Genomic DNA, 16,461 nt, shown 5'->3' on the forward strand with positions numbered 1-16,461 from the left:
ATACTGGTTTGTAAGAAATATCTTGAGTTCTCTTCGGTCATTCGTATTCATACAAGCAACAGAAAACTGCTTAGCATGTCCGTTTGCCCCGTCTTTACCATAATTCTCCCTAGTTAGTACTGCTTTTGATCTTTGAGAATCAATTTTGATTTTGAAACGGGATGTTGCAATGAATTTGAATCATTTCGGTTTAACTATAGTGACAAGGGCATAGAAATCTACTCTTGAAATGCTGAATTCATAACAAAGAAAGAAAACGAAACAGTTTCTTGATATTTGGGACCACTTTTGCTCTTTGAGTATGAATACTGAAACCGGAAATTGCAGTGAATTTTAGCCACTTCCGGTTTAAGTATAGTGAAAGGACTTAGAAGTCTATTTTTTGAGATGTTGATTATGAGTACGTAAATATTTAAACCGAGGATACTTCATCTTTACCATTTCCAACTTGACCAGACAGAAGGCATCTCATATTTAATGAATCATCATATAATACAAGTTGTTTCAACTAATAAAGATTTAGGTGTTATGATGAATAATAAGCTATTATTTGATCAACATATTTCTACTATGGTATCTAAAGCCAGAAGAAATCTTGGGCTTATTAAATAGATTGCTGAAGATTTTAAAGATATTGTAACATGTAAAATTTTGTATTATGCTTATGTTCAATCTCATCTGGAATATTTTATTTTAATATGAAACCGAAATCTTGTTAGTATTGCTCAAGTTCTTGAGTCAATTCAAATCTCTTTTTTGGCCAGGCTTAGATTCAAATTTAAATTGAATGAGATGACTATTGGGGAGATTCTCGCTAGGCTTGATTTGCTCTCTCTTGATGTTAGGAGAAATCTGAGGCAAATGAGGCTTATTCACGATGTAATACGTGCAAAGGTGAACCTAATTGAACATCTATCCAGGTATATATTAGAGTTTCTTCGCATAACTCCAGGTATTATCGATCTATTTTATGTAATAACAAATTAATTGATACTCCACTATTTATTAGTGTAGAGAATATAAACAAAAAAGTCCCTGAAAATCGATCTATTCAATGCAAATTTTGCTTTACTTAAAAAACGATATTTAGAATGTATTATTAAATAAATACATAAATTCACCGTTGTTCCGTCTGGTACATTGTCTATGAAATTCCAATTGCCTTTCGTTTGATGTATATTCATGTCCAAAATTATTGTCGCATGTCTATAAATATGTTGTTATAGGAATATAATTTGATAACGAATTCGCCCGGCATTTCTTATAAAATTAGTGTGTGTATAATCGCCAAAGACATGAATGTTTAAAATTTCATGTCAAAAGAGCAGACTAAATAAGCACAATAAAACGAAAATAAATCTTTATTGTCCATTTATCAACAGTTTGTTTTACTCATTCTAATTTTCGTATTTATAATTCTTTTCCTATGAAATTTACCACAAATATACAATTCCCGATTATGCACATAGTATCAGTATTAAAAGTACCCTGCAAAATCATTATCAAATTATATTCATACAAGAAGACAGTTATAGATATGCGACAATCATTTTGGACATGAGTGTACGTTTACTTTTATCTAATCATGTTCTTTGTTCTTTATTTTCTTTAGAAATTTTGTTTAATTTGATTAGTGTTCATTATATTTTACTTTGTTATACATTACATCCGAGTTTTCAATTTAATAGATACTTTAATAGAGGTCATGTTGAAATTTTACTTTGTAAACTGAGCTTAAAATTTTGTATCTGATCGAAATATTTGGATGTACCATTTCTTTTTAACTTGTTTATTTTGTTTTATTTTGTTTTATTTTGTATTTACTTTGGTGTAATCCTCCATTGTATATTTTTGTATATTTGTGATCATTTATGGCTTAGGCTGTGGTCACTACCGTCAATAAGTTATTATTATTATTATTATTATTATTATTATTATTATTATTATTATTATTATTATTATTATTATTATTATTATTATTGTATTTCCACTGGTGAGTATGGTTCCTATTATTGCGTGTCCATTGTATGAACAAACTTTAACACAAATTTGACGACCATTTAAAGTCTACAATTTCACTACCAATCCAGTTCATTACGAAACTGCCTACAGCTTGTCTGTCCTTCCCTCGCACTACCGAAGCATGTTTCCCTGTGCACACTGAAGCGCTACAAGAGAATTCCCTGCCCGCTCCCCTCCACCACCCGCATCCATCCTTCCTAGCCCATAACCAAATCCATAATTTTCTAGCCTCGTAGGCCTATGATTAATATACGAGTTCGAGTGCTTTTGGCTCCGGCGGAAACGGGAATGATTATGAAGCAATATCTGTCATTTCCGAAACTCCGATGGGAAAATGGCCGCAAAACAAAATTACTGTACATGTTCCGGTGACGCACTGTTGCTCTTCGCTTGCGAATTGTGGAACTCGCTACTCCATTACAATATTGCAACACATACTGACACGTATAATTTATTTTATATGAATGAATAAATTGTATTATTATTATTATTATTATTATTATTATTATTATTATTATTATTATTATTATTATTATTATTATTATTATTATTATTATTAACGATATTATTACTATGTTTAAAAATTGATGTACCAGTATTAAATTTGAGATGAGTTTGCTTTCACAGATTTCTGATATATTCTTTAGCTGTGAAAATCCCGTGGTCCCAAAACCACTTTCTGCATATATATTAATATGTGATGATTTCATACTCCACATAATTACTCAAATGTTTCATGTGAAAAGAAAGAAAGAAAAAAAAATCCTGAGGTTATACCCTGTACCACGGGCGTCCACCGGGTCCCGAACACCTCTCCCCCCCCCCCCCGCAAAAAAAGCTTCCTAACTCAGTATATATTAGTACACTTTCTCAATAAAATCATAAACATTGAAATGATTGATGTTCCATGAAAATTTGATTTTACATTAGACTTCATCTGTACTCTTATAAAAACAAACTAAAATTCTATCTTTTTTTCTTTTTTTCTGAAAATATTAGGTGGAAGTATTTTACAATTACTTATCGTCTTTGCTGGTACAGAATAATACCCGTTCAATACTACATAGACGTAGTGGGTTGTGGTATTGGGCCCTCCCCTCAAAGCCTGGACCTCTCCGAACAAAAATTTCCGGGTACGCGTCTGCTCTGTACGCTAAAGGAGACGGATTGTTACTGAAAATGAATGATTATGAATGAAATAATGGAATGATACTGTGGAAGGAAAGGGAGAGAGCTTCAAAGAATCCACCGATGTGTATGTCCACCATAAACTCACATGGCTTAAGATCTGAGAGTGAACGCTCTACAATTGATCCCTATGCGCCCTACACGACTCTAAAGGACAGATGGGAGCATACGTATGTTTTTTTAGAAAAGATCTATGTTATTTTACACATTGATGTCAACAGTATATAAACTTTGAGGGCGGGGACAAACTACCGAATGGACTGGAGTGTATGGAATACCCCAGGAAATTGTTGGTTCTGGGGGCCCTCTCCAGAAAAATTTTAAAAAACTTCGTACATTGCAGTTTTGAAAAGCAAACAATAAATAAAACATTTTTGTGTTCTATTTTTACCTTTGACTTTTTTTTTTGTGTGTGTGTGTGTGTGTGAAAATGTGGTATTAAAACACACACGCTCACTTTACTGTTTGTTTGTTTATTCAAACGGTAAAATTCAACCTTGTTTTACAATTTTAGATAAATTTAAAGGATGCTAAGTATATGTCAAGAACCAAATAATGATAAAAGATAATGTGAAGTGAATACTCAGAAACAATAACGTTTTGAAAATAGGTTTTAGGCCTACTAGCCTACAACTAATGTAAATAAAGCTCAACAATGTTTATTTTTTTAAAATTGTGTTTTTTCTTTCAGTGCTAAGCTAAACTCACTTTGCTGCTGGCTATCTAAACAACAGTTTGTTATTTTACAGTTTATTCCTTCTTCACCTTCATAGGGTCAATATTTTTTTTCATATCCACTTTTGTCTAACATTGTTTTGTGAACGTAGCAAACTGCTACATGATCGAACCTCTTTAGGGTCATAGTTGACCCTGGCACGTAGCCAGCCCCAAAACTTAGGGGTTGAAGTTAGGGGGGCTGGATCCAACCATATGATAGATCATCACCATATTATAGTTCTTTTACAAGCCTACTGTAAAACTTTTAGGGAGCCAGCAAAAATTTAGGGAGGGCCCGGCCCCCCTAGACCCCTCCTGGATACGGGCCTGAGTTGACCTACAATACTTGAAATATTGGAGGGACGATGACAGTTTCACAAATATTAGGGGGACACGTCCCCGGTGTCCTCGGTGTGAATGACACCCGTGATTTTACATATTCTTTTCTTACAAGTCAAACTACCACTGGCTGAGAACATATCGTAAACATCTATCTGCTTTGTTTACCTAAATATTTGCACGATTCCGATCACTATTAATATTAATATCTAATAATCTTCAATTCTCCATTAGAAAAATTACACACTGAGCATAATATGATATAAGCATGCCACTTTTTAATCAACATTCTTTTTTTTTCTTGTTTTTGTTTTTTTGTGTTATCATTGAAACGTCTTTATATGACACGAGTACTGAAATAATTGCATTGTTTGGCACAACAAATGGTTGAAACTTGTCATAAGGAAAAAAAAAATCATTTCAGCCTTTTGTTGTAAATAACCAAGCTATGCGTTTAGCAACACGTGCCTTCCCGTATCATGAACTTCCCGATCGACGTCATTATGTGACGCACGTTATTTAGTCTTCCACACTTTGAACATGAAATGTCATCGCACGTGGACTGCTGCATGTCCTATCTAAGCGTTTCCAACCTTCAAAGAAGTATCGAACAAAAGCTACCTGTAGCTGCGGTCTTGAAAACGCCTCGAGAAGACCAAAATGGTGCGAACAGGGCCGAATTTAATGTTCTGAAGCTTCTACCTAGTCTCAAAGCTGTTTGCTGCCCCTTACCACGACTTACAAAAATTTTAGAACAATAGAAACGTATCTATATCGATCTCTCTATGTAACTTATTTTATGCAGACCTTTGTTTCAACATTTAAGTGTAAATTTAAATGAAATGAAATCTTTAATGTTTCATGATTATGCTTTTGAGTAGGGATGCGCACGAGACAAGATTTGTGGCTGTCTCGTCTCGAAAATGTGCTGTAAAAGTGATGTCTCGACTAGAAAAATGTATATTTTTCTATTGGAAGAGCCGTGTCTCGATTCGAATTATGTCAGGAAAATCTTCTCTCGACTCGTCTCGTGCGCATCCCTACTTTTGAGGCTAAGGGAGACATAATTAAGGGGGCAGACTTCTAAACATTTTTCAAAAGCTGACAATTTTTCTTTTGCCAGTTTTTCGTAAGTGAAAAGAGATAATGAAATGTAACTTACCTTAACAATATATAATGTTATTCTATACTCGAAAATATGAATGGGAAGAATTTTTAGTGTTGCCATCCATAGAAATTACAGTGTGACCAGAATTTGAATTTCCCAAAACTCGAGGTTATGGCAGCGACTAGAAAAATGAACTCAACGGCGACTGATGACTTATCATGCTCTCTGTGTTCTTTGTTAATTACTTTTCAAATAATGTTTGTATTTATTTTGTAATAAAGAGTACAAAATAAATAATTTTTAATAAACAGTAGAATTAAAATACAAATATTATTTAAAAAGTAATTAACAAGGAACACAGAGAGCATGATAAGTCATCAACTGCCGCTGAGTTCACTTTTCCAGACACTGCCATAACCTACATTTTTGGGTAATTCAAATTCTGGTCACATTGTAATTTCTATGGATGGCAACACTGAAAATTCTTCCCATTCGTATTTTCGGGTGTAGAATAATATTATCTATTATTGAGGTAAGTTACATTTCATTATCTCTCTTCATTTACGAAAAACTGGCAAAAAAATTGTTAGCTTTTGAAAAATATTTAGTAGTCTGCCCCCTTAAGGGAAGCGAATAATGATTAATTATAATTGTTGGAATGATAATGTGGGAGGAAATATGGGTACCTCGAGAAAACTCACGGATAAGATGTTGTCTACCGCAAACTTACTTGGCAAGAGATCGAACCAGGAACCCTACGCACCATAGGTAAGCGCTCTGCCACTGGGTCTCCGTACCCCTTGTAAATTTTAATGAATTTTGGTGGACCCTGTAGTGATAGTGTGTTGGGACTCACATATTTACAGGATCTATGTGCGCACCAGTAGAACAATCTTGCACGACCCCCTATACAGGCCCGTAGCCAGCCCAAAAACTTAGGGGGGAACCCGGCTGAAGTTAGGGGGGGCCGATCCAACCATATGATAGTTCATAACCATATTATAGTTCTTTTGCAAGCCTGCTGTAAAACTTTTAGGGGGCCAGCAAAAATTTAGGGGGCCTGGCCCCCTAGACCCCCCTGGATACGGGCCTGCCCCAATATACAAATCAAGATATGCAACTGTCCAATGCAAGTACAAGGTTTCAACTTCAACAGTCAATGATTGAAATCAATAGGCTCAATAAACGAATTTTTACTTGGAGGGCGTTTACTCTGATTTTAATCATGTTTATTATCACTATATTTAAACTTTGTATTTTTCAGTCTTGCTTACTAAATTTTTATGCAAAGTGCGCCCGCTGGTTGTTTTTTGGTTGTTTGGTTGATTGATGTTAACGTCCGTTCTCAGCAGCTAGACTATGCGGAATTGTATCAGGCTCGTAACTAATGGGTGGCCAGGGGTAGTTGAGCTCCCTTGCAATAAAATGACCAGATACCCCGTTTGGGCCTGGACAGTCCATTTTCTTCGACCGTATTCCTGTTTCTTTAATTATCAAACGGGACGCCTAAATGTCCCGTTTCTGAGCAAATATGACCAATGTGTCCCGTACGTAATTGTTATTCAAAATATAAAAGATTAGAATAAATTCTGCACCCTTTCGTTAAAACAACTGTGTATAGATCTGTTTTGGCACCAACACTTATTAGTAATTTTTAGACCCTCCTGGACCTGACAATTGTTAGGTATTACTTAAAAAACGCTTTGATATAACCATTACTTGTGTATTTTGTAACTTGCAAACACAGCTGGTGTCCAAAATGCGAGCTGGGAATTTTACTCTCCCCCGCGCGATTCATATGCGATCCGGTTTTGCAAGTTAAAATTCTGGTAACGTTACCTTGCCAGTTACAAGGAACTTCAGCGCCTCCTTAAATTTTCCGTAATTTATTTAAACAAATACACATTAAAAAAGTAACAGTGTCAAGTGCACACCACGTAAAAGAGTTTGGTTTGTATAGCATGATATATTGTCAATTAATATTGAAATCGAAAGTGGTGATAAATTTCTGCCATTTCCAGTTTTATGACATAAATAAATTAAGTTTTTAGTTTAGCGTTGTACTCTTATGCCTTTTAGGTTTAAGGAGATATATGATTGATGAAAGTGGATTATTGATAAATTAATTATTGAGCTCTCTTACCGGAAATCGAACCTCGAACAACTTCCAATTTTAGTAAAGAGACTAGAGTTTAGATGACTATTCTTGAGACTTTTATTTGATTGTTGAAAACCAATTCTTGTTATGTATTATCTTTTTTAATCTATAGAGATCAACGTTAAAACCAGAAGCAGTTGGTTTCTGCCACTTCCGGTTTGAAATTGGGTTAAGAGAGAACATAGTACCTACTCTTAGAAGCAAAATCGGGCCCCTCCTCTAAATAACATCTCCTGTTATCTTTTATCATTTTTGCTCTATGTAGATCAGTGGTTCTCAACCTAATTCCTATCACGACCCCGATTTTATGCCAGCAACCCCCTTATAATTTCTGGGTTTGTAATAAGCTTGTGTGGGATTTTTAATATACCTATTGCGGATATCTCACGATATCCATCTATTTCTATAATAGTAGAAGCCGTTTCTTGAGTATAGTGGATACAGAAACTTTCTTAAAAGCGAATGGATTAAAACCAAATTATGTCAGTTCATTCATATTACAAAGATTTTGAGTTTAACGCCCCTTTCAGCAGCTAGGCTATATAAGCAAAATTACAATTATCGAATCAGATCCGTCATACTGTTTCAAAATGTAAGTCATTTGAAAATTTTAAAACTTTGAAATTCCTTTAATTTTGGGTCATATCATAAAAAAATAAAATGATTTCTAATTTTGATTAAAAAGAAACTTGGACAAATGTTAAAAGAGTTATTGAGTATTTTAAATGATTTGCAAATGAACGTGGCGAAGATTGAACCGGACATTACCGCACTCTTGAAATGACACCATGTTTAGGTAACTCATTAGCTTTCAATTTTAATTGTATTTCAAGATGCAGGTTTTGTTGCATTTATATTTTTTTCTGGTATTTCAATATGCAGTTCTCATTAGTTTCACATCGTACCTCTTTCATTTAAATTGATTTTTAAATAATTCTGCACCTGTTGAAAATGTTTAGTAGACCTATTTTTGTTGTTCTTAACAGTATATATAAAAATAAAAATGTTTCTATCAGAACAAAATTCGAAATAATATTTAAAAATATTTTCCGGTATTATATTCTAATTATATTTATCTCTTTCACTTATCTTCGCGATCCCCTAGAGGTCGCGGCACCCAGGTTGAGAAACCCTGGCGTAGTTCAATATTGAAACTGGAAGCTGCACTGGATTTCTACACTGAGAAAAAAAAATGTAGGTGGCATACTTAAAAACGTAGGTTACATTCGTAATTCCTGTAGTTTCTGGACTTAACGTACAACCGTATATAACATCCTGCAGCAAACGTATAGCTGAAAAAGTATGTATTATACGCACTGTCTGCATAAGTGCAATGACGTCATTCGTGTGACGTCATCTGCAGTAACAAATATATACGGAGGTGATATCTAGCTTTGTGACGTCAGGATCGTATGTAGCATGTGGGTTAATAATGACGACACACACTGACTATCATGACGGAGCATAATTTCAAGAAGTATGCAATATACGTTCTTTATGTATGTTTCTTTCGTTCAACCCCAAGACAGCATCTATATTGTACTTGTGCCCCGTACGTACGACTAGATACAGTATACGTATTGTACGTATGTATTATACAGATTTTCCTTATGTCGCACACAGCTTGTCCAGATACAGCATACAGAATATCCATATGCACCATACAGAGTGCACATATGTAGCTTACAGACTGTATGCATGCAGCATATAGATTATACGTATGTTGGTCATATGTAATGTATGGATTGGATGTATATAGCTAATAGGTTGTCCATATGAAATATACGGATTTTACCTGTATCGCATACGTATTGCCTTCTTGTAATATATGGATTGGACATATGCAGGATCTAGATTGTACGTATAGTGCACCATTATTAAAGTGCTGCAACATACTGCAAAATGCATGATACATTCTTACTGTAATGTTGTCAAATATTGTTTTACTCTGTATGAAAACTAAATAGCTTAAAATATGTTTGATCTCCTTTGTGCCAATAATAATAAAATTAACAATCTTAGTTTGGAGCAGTGAAAGTGTCCAAAGAAATGTATTTACCTGCAGGGTGTCCTATAAGTTTGGATTTCCTGCTAATTCGTTGGGAAGCTACTGCAAAGCCAAGTGTTGAAAAGTGACACAAGCGTTAATTTTAAAATTATGGGCACAAAGGAGGTTAACCATATGTTAAACTATTTTCGTTTTCATACAGAGTAAATCAATATGTGATATATTACTGTAAGAATTTATCATATGCTTTGTTGTTAGTTAGTTCCAGCACTTTAATAATAATGCAAAATGCACAGCCATATACAATCCTATATTCAAACTCAAACAACTTCTCTGTACATTTTAATTAACAGGTATGTTTTTTTTTTTATGTCGTAACAATTAAAAGTATGGTGTCAGCTGAAAACGTGTTCGCTCACAAGATGATTTCTACTCAGTACTCGCCATAAAAATGCAACACCAAGAAGGAGGCTGGGTAGCTGCGCCAAAGTTCCCAGGCCGATACCTAATAGTAAGTGCAGAATACTCTTAAACGTCCGCCGTATTCGCTGTGCGACAACGTGGTGACAGCGGAGGCGTTGTGCAGCCATCGACTAAACATATTTATCCTTCCCTGCTCTAGACATTCTGCAAATTTGGATTTTCGTGGGTGCATCCTTCTTAGTGCAACATTTTAAGCAACGAGCGGATTAACAGTCTCATACATTGCTTAAAGAAAGAGCAATGATTCTCAGAATTACTCGGAAGATATTATATATATATATACAATAATTTAAAACTGTTATTTCAAACTTTGCAATTCAGAGCACGAAAAGAACTATAGCTAAAGGAACACTGATTTTAGCCAGATAGTAACTAGTAAACTCAATCACACTCAGTACCATTAGTTCATGGTGTTATCCGTAAGTCAGAGATCATGGTATCTCATTTCGTGTAGACTTTTGCATTTGTTTAATGCTAAAAATGTATTTTATCGCTACTTGAACCCAGTACCATATATATATACCGACAGGACGTACCTTAGTCACAAGGTGACATGAGTGAAACACTAAACTATTCGATTGACACCTGCGGCCTTGTCAACACTAGAGAAAGTTACAAAGTGATTAAGTAAATACGGAACATAGTTCATACAAAGTATAGCGATGTATGAAGTCTCCGTTTCATACGACTTGGATAAAGGATACATCTGAAATTGCAACAAAAAATATATGATTTCTCTGGATAATTTGGATTAGTCCAGAATTCGAACACATATACGTTGGTAAGTCGAACTTTTTTTTTTTTTTTTTTACTTCTTTCTTCGGATTCCCAATAAAGTTGACTACTGAAAAGCTGAGTTACAGATTCTGTATTAAAACAACACCTTTGCTAGACATGTTCAGTATACACATTGTCTTACATACAGAACAATACATTAGTTATTAATGCATGTCTGAAATAATAGTGCTTCGTATAGAATTTTACTTCATTCAAACGTAATAGCACGAAGATAAAAAAATATTGCGAAAGATAATGTTCTTATTACAGAGAAAAAGAGTTGAAATGACTTAACAGTAACAAACATTTTCTTTAAACAGAGACAATATTTTATTCTAATTTATGGAAGAAAGAAATAATTTGTAGTACAGTATCTTTATTAGGGTTATATGTTCGTACAAAAGAATGTAAGTACAATTGGGTCTGTCTTCAGAAAGGACGTATTTTTAGCCACAACCTACACTGCTTCTTTTCACTGTCTTTCAAGCAGAATCCTGGTTTGATGCACGAAATACCTGAAACAAAAATCAGAAAACATTTAAAATGTTACATTCGGTGTGCTCAACTTGGTTACATTAACAATACAAAGTATCTTAACATTTTTGAGATTAAATGGACAAAATCTGTTCGGTCAGGTATGGACTTTTAGGTTGCACATAGAAAAATTACGAAGTGTTTATTGATGCTGAATAACAACTCAAAATGTATTACTATTCAAAAGTAAGTGGGTACCCCAATGGTGTTCGGGGTACCATGGGGTATCTAATGTCTGTATTTTTTTAGATATATGGAAATGTATGTCTCTAAAATGTAAGGAACTGACATCTGTTTACCGAAAACCTCAACTCGGTAAGCCTTATGGATATTGAGATATGGGAAAATAAAGAGCGACACCATAGAAGTGTGGGGTTTGAGTACTAGATGGTGCAGTTTCGGAAATGTAATTACGAGGGCTTACAACAACCTCAAAAGTAATTTCAATTAAATACACTACACACACGCCCTGATGGGGCTTTTCGGGTACCATGATATTCGCAGAACTCTCATTTCTAAATATTCTAAAATATGTCTTAATAACGTTTTAAAGAACGTTAGAGGTGTGTGTTTGCCGAAACTGCAAGTCGGTACGCCTAACAGTTACCGAAATATGGTGAAATAAAAAGCGACACCATAGGTACGTGGAGCTTGCATATTAGACAGTACAATTTAGAAAATTAATTAAAATATGACTATCAAGATATTGTCAAATAAAGGGAGGATCCATACAGTTATGGGATTTTCGTGTTAGGTGGTAAAGTTTCCGAAACCGGTCATGGAAAGTTAATAAGCATCAGTAGCAATTTCATCTTAAAGTAATTAGGTACTTCCATGGAGTTTAAGAACATCATGGGGTCTACCAAGGTTAAATTTTAAAAGCTTTGGAAAATATATTTTGACATTTGTAAAGAGTATTAGAAATATGTATTTACCTAAAATTTCCAGCTAGTACATCTAGCAGCTAGAGAGACACTATACAATAAAAGCGTATTAGATCTTGAAATTTCAGAAAACAATTATTGATCCTAACAAAAGTTAAATAAGATGGTACTTCTATGGGTTAAGTGACTACCTCAGACTTGTCAGTACAATTTCGATCGAAAGATTAATTCAGCTCTAAATTTTCTTTGGACAATTCCAAGCGTTCATCGGGCTCTGAAATAAGTGAACATTTTTTGTCAATATCTAATACAGCAAGCGAGATATAAGAAATTATTTTATGACGTCGTAAAAATAGAGACCCACATGGATTTGTACTTTTGAGTCTTTGCTGTAAGAAGAAATTTCAGAAAACAACCGTATATACCTTAATAGAAAATTAAATGGGCGGGAGCACGGTGGCTTAGTGGTAGAGTGCTTACCTCTGGTGTATTGGGTTCGTGGTTCGATCCGCGGCCGTCAGTTTGTAGTGGACATCGTATTCGTGGGTTTTCTAGGGGTACTACCTCTCCTCCCACCTTTGCATTCCATCAATTCTATCAACAACATTCACTTGCTTTAATCGTAATCTCCCTGAGACTAAAATGCATAATCGTGGGTCGCTACACTGAAATATTTCCTTTTATTTAATTTTAAAATGAAATAGGGAGTTAAGTATGATCGTATCTCTATGGGATAAGTGAAAACTCCAATAGTTTCTGCAAAAGAAGACTAGTTAAAAACCCTACCACTAAGCTACTGTATCCCCGTCCATTGAATTGTCTATTAAGGTATATACAGTAGTTTCCTGAATTTTTTCTTATGGGAAAGACCCAAAAGTACAAATCCATAAAGATCTATTTTTACGTCATAAAATATATAATTCCTTATATCTTCTCGACTATCTTAGATATTGACAGCGACTTTTCATTCTTTTGCACAGCTCGATGAACCCTTGGAATTGCCTGAAGAAAACCTAGGACTGAACTAAATTTTCGATCGAAATTGTACTAAGGTACTCATTTAACCCATAGAAGTACCCATCTGATTTAATTTTGTTGCGACCAATAATTGTTTCCGAAATTTCAAGATCTCATACGCTTTTATTTCAGTGTTTCTCCAGATGTTAGATGTACTAGCTGGAAGTTTTGGATAAACACATATTTCAAATATTGTTTACAAATGTCAGATCATATTTTCAAAAGCTTTTAAAATTTAATTTTGGTAGACTCCATGATGTTCTAACACCCCCTGAAGATATCTAATTACTTTAAGATGAAATTGCTACTGGTGTTTATTAACTTTCTATGACCGATTTCGGAAATTTTAGCATCTAACACTAAAACCCCTTAACTGTGTTGGTCCTCCCTTTATTTGACAACATCTTGATAGCCGTTAGTCATATTTTAATTCAATTTCCGAATTCTAGCGTCAAGTATGCAAGTCCCACATACCTATAGTATCGCTCTTTATTTTCCCATATCTCGGTATCCATAAGGCTTACCGAGTTGCAGTTTTCAGTTAAAAAAAAAATCAGTTGTTTACATTTTAGAGACATGTATTTCCAAATATCTAAAATGCAGAAATTAGGTACCGCATTGGAACCCCATTGGAGTACTCACTTACTTTTGCATAGCAGGGTAAAAACGCCAATGGTTCTCACTTTAAGGTTGAAAACACTATTTTGTCCCTTCTCTGAGCATCGTGAATCTGTCGGAGCTGTACCATAGTTGGAAGGACTCACTGATCCTTCCTATAATGACCATATAGTCAGAATTCAAAAAGGAGTAGCCGTTGAAGGAAAAACAATATTTTAAAATCCTTGCACCAGTAGTCGTCACCTTAAAATCAAAATGTTCCAGTAGTAGTCAGGATTTTCTACCAGTATTCGTCACTCAAATAACTTGATATAATTTATTCAAAAACGCACTGTGTATCAGTTTAGGGTTAAGAATACAATATAAAGTAGTAAGCTTAATAACTTTGCATCACTTTTAGCACTCAAGAAAGAAAATAGAAACGTTTTTACATACTTTTTAAAGCAATTTCAGAAAGAAAAATGTTAACTGAATTTAAAAGTTAACTGTATATCATTTTCACGTTAAGAGTACAATATTAAATACTATGTTTAATAACTATACATCACTTTAAACACTCAAGAATGAAAATAAACGTTTGTACATTCATTTTAAAAACAATCTGAGAAATAAAATAAGTTAACTGAATTCAAAATTTAATTATACATCACCTTAAGCTTAAGAATACACTATAAAATACTGAGATTAATAAAAAATGAAATCTTTAACGTCCCACGGTTATGCTGGTTAGGCTAAAGGAGACGGTGATAATGAGAAATGACTGAAATGGTGGAATAAAGAAAGTGGCAGGAAATGGGAGAACCCCGAGAAAACCCACGAGCACGGTGTTTGTCCACCACAAAGTCCACACGGCGCGAGCTGGGATCGAACCAGGGACCCCCTGCACCGGAGGTGAACGCTCTACCACTGAGCCACCGAAGAGTAGACGACTGAAGGCGCAAGTAGCATACAAATTTATGATGCTGAAGGCGTTATTTTTCACAGCTATGGAGGAAAGAGATAGAAACAAAACAAAAAAAAATAAATAAATAACAGGAAATCTTTGTTTTACGTCCTACGAATATGCTATGTAGGTTGACGGTCAGAATTGAGTAATGAAAATTGATGATCTTGGAATACGATTTGGCCGAATAACGAGGGAGAAAATAATCATTGATTAAATATTAAATTGAAAAGAATTAAGAACCTGACGCTTAAATACTTATCTATCCGGCACCCATCTTGATCCCCATAAAATATCATGAAGTGCTTGATTGATTCTAAACCCAATAATAGTAATAGTAATTTAACAAGAAACACAGAATATATAATTTACGCACCTTGAAATGTAGAAATTAATGATTGTAATCCCCAGCTTTCCAATAGACCTTTGATTTCTTCAAATGAAGATTCGGATATCTTGTTTCTTCTCAAGCAATAATGGGTTACAATAATCAGTTGCAGTCCAAAGCCAAGTCACTAAGTGAAGCATGAATATAAAAGAATTCATTAGTTAGATGCATACAAAATCCTACGCATGTAAATCCGAATCTACTTATATTAAATTGTAAATTTAAACAAACTAAATTATACTACAGTTATAGTGACATAAAACATACATTAAATAAGGTATACAGGGTGTCTCAAAAGTCCCCTGACATAGGGTAACTCTGTTATTATCAGAGTTACAACAAAATGTAGGAGAGGAAAGCATCTCCAAATATGATGTTTTCAATCTAAAGTGAAGGAATTTTTAAAATCGGATGACTCGTTTGCGCTGTACACTCTTTATGCGCCCAATGTGAAATGAAAATGCAACGTTCCCATTTACCTGGACCTACAACATAAGTGAATGAAGTTACTTTCTTTTGCGCTAACATTTCGATGGCCAGCCCCCGTTTCAAACAGGAACTTCATTCACTTATGTTGTGGGTCCAGGTAAATGACAACGTTGCATTTTCATTTAAATTTGGGTGCATAAAGAGTATACAGCACAAATATCTCGTCCGATTTTTTTTTGAAAAAAAAAAAAAAGTGTTCACTTTAGATTGAAAACGTCATATTTCGATATGATTTTTCCTCTTACATTTTGCTGTAACTCTGATAATAACAGAGTTACCCTATGTCAGGGAACTTTTGAGACATACTGTATACATCATAAGAAGTTCCTTTCTAAATTCTACACGGATGTGGTTTCATTGAATGTGAGGTGGGTGATACACATTAGGCCTTTTGGGAGTACATCACACGGACGACCGTAATTTTGTGTTCAAAATTTTTATTATGAACTGGTGGGATATGTGATACATATGGCCACGGGCTAGAATTTTCTCAGTATGTCAAAAATGCAATCAGATTTCATGCAGCTTAATTTGGTGAAAAGCTATTGCCAATTGAACGTTACATTTACCTCTTTCTTGCAGATGTTAAACCATGCCGTTAGCACGTGAGGAATGGATCGAAATAATAAAACTGTGGGACTGGAGGAGTATATGTGCAGTGGTTGCCGATTGCAGAGTCATCCACAACGTGACTCTGTGTCACATGTTTCAGTGCTACAGTAATTAACTAAATTTGAGAAGACGAGCACATTCGTGAACATACATCGTAACGGTTCAAACTCGCGGGC

The 16,461-nt window shown here is 34.6% G+C and overlaps 1 long non-coding RNA gene across 1 annotated transcript in view; it reads left to right on the top strand.

Annotated features, from left to right (window-relative positions):
• The window catches only part of LOC145670718 (uncharacterized), a 331,423-nt gene that overhangs the window by 51,759 nt on the left and 263,203 nt on the right, over positions 1-16,461 (top strand). The window lies entirely within an intron of this gene.

This window comes from Thermobia domestica, chromosome 14 (assembly GCF_964235325.1).
Source record: "Thermobia domestica chromosome 14, izTheDome1.hap1.1, whole genome shotgun sequence".
In the NCBI taxonomy this organism is placed as follows: domain Eukaryota; kingdom Metazoa; phylum Arthropoda; class Insecta; order Zygentoma; family Lepismatidae; genus Thermobia; species Thermobia domestica.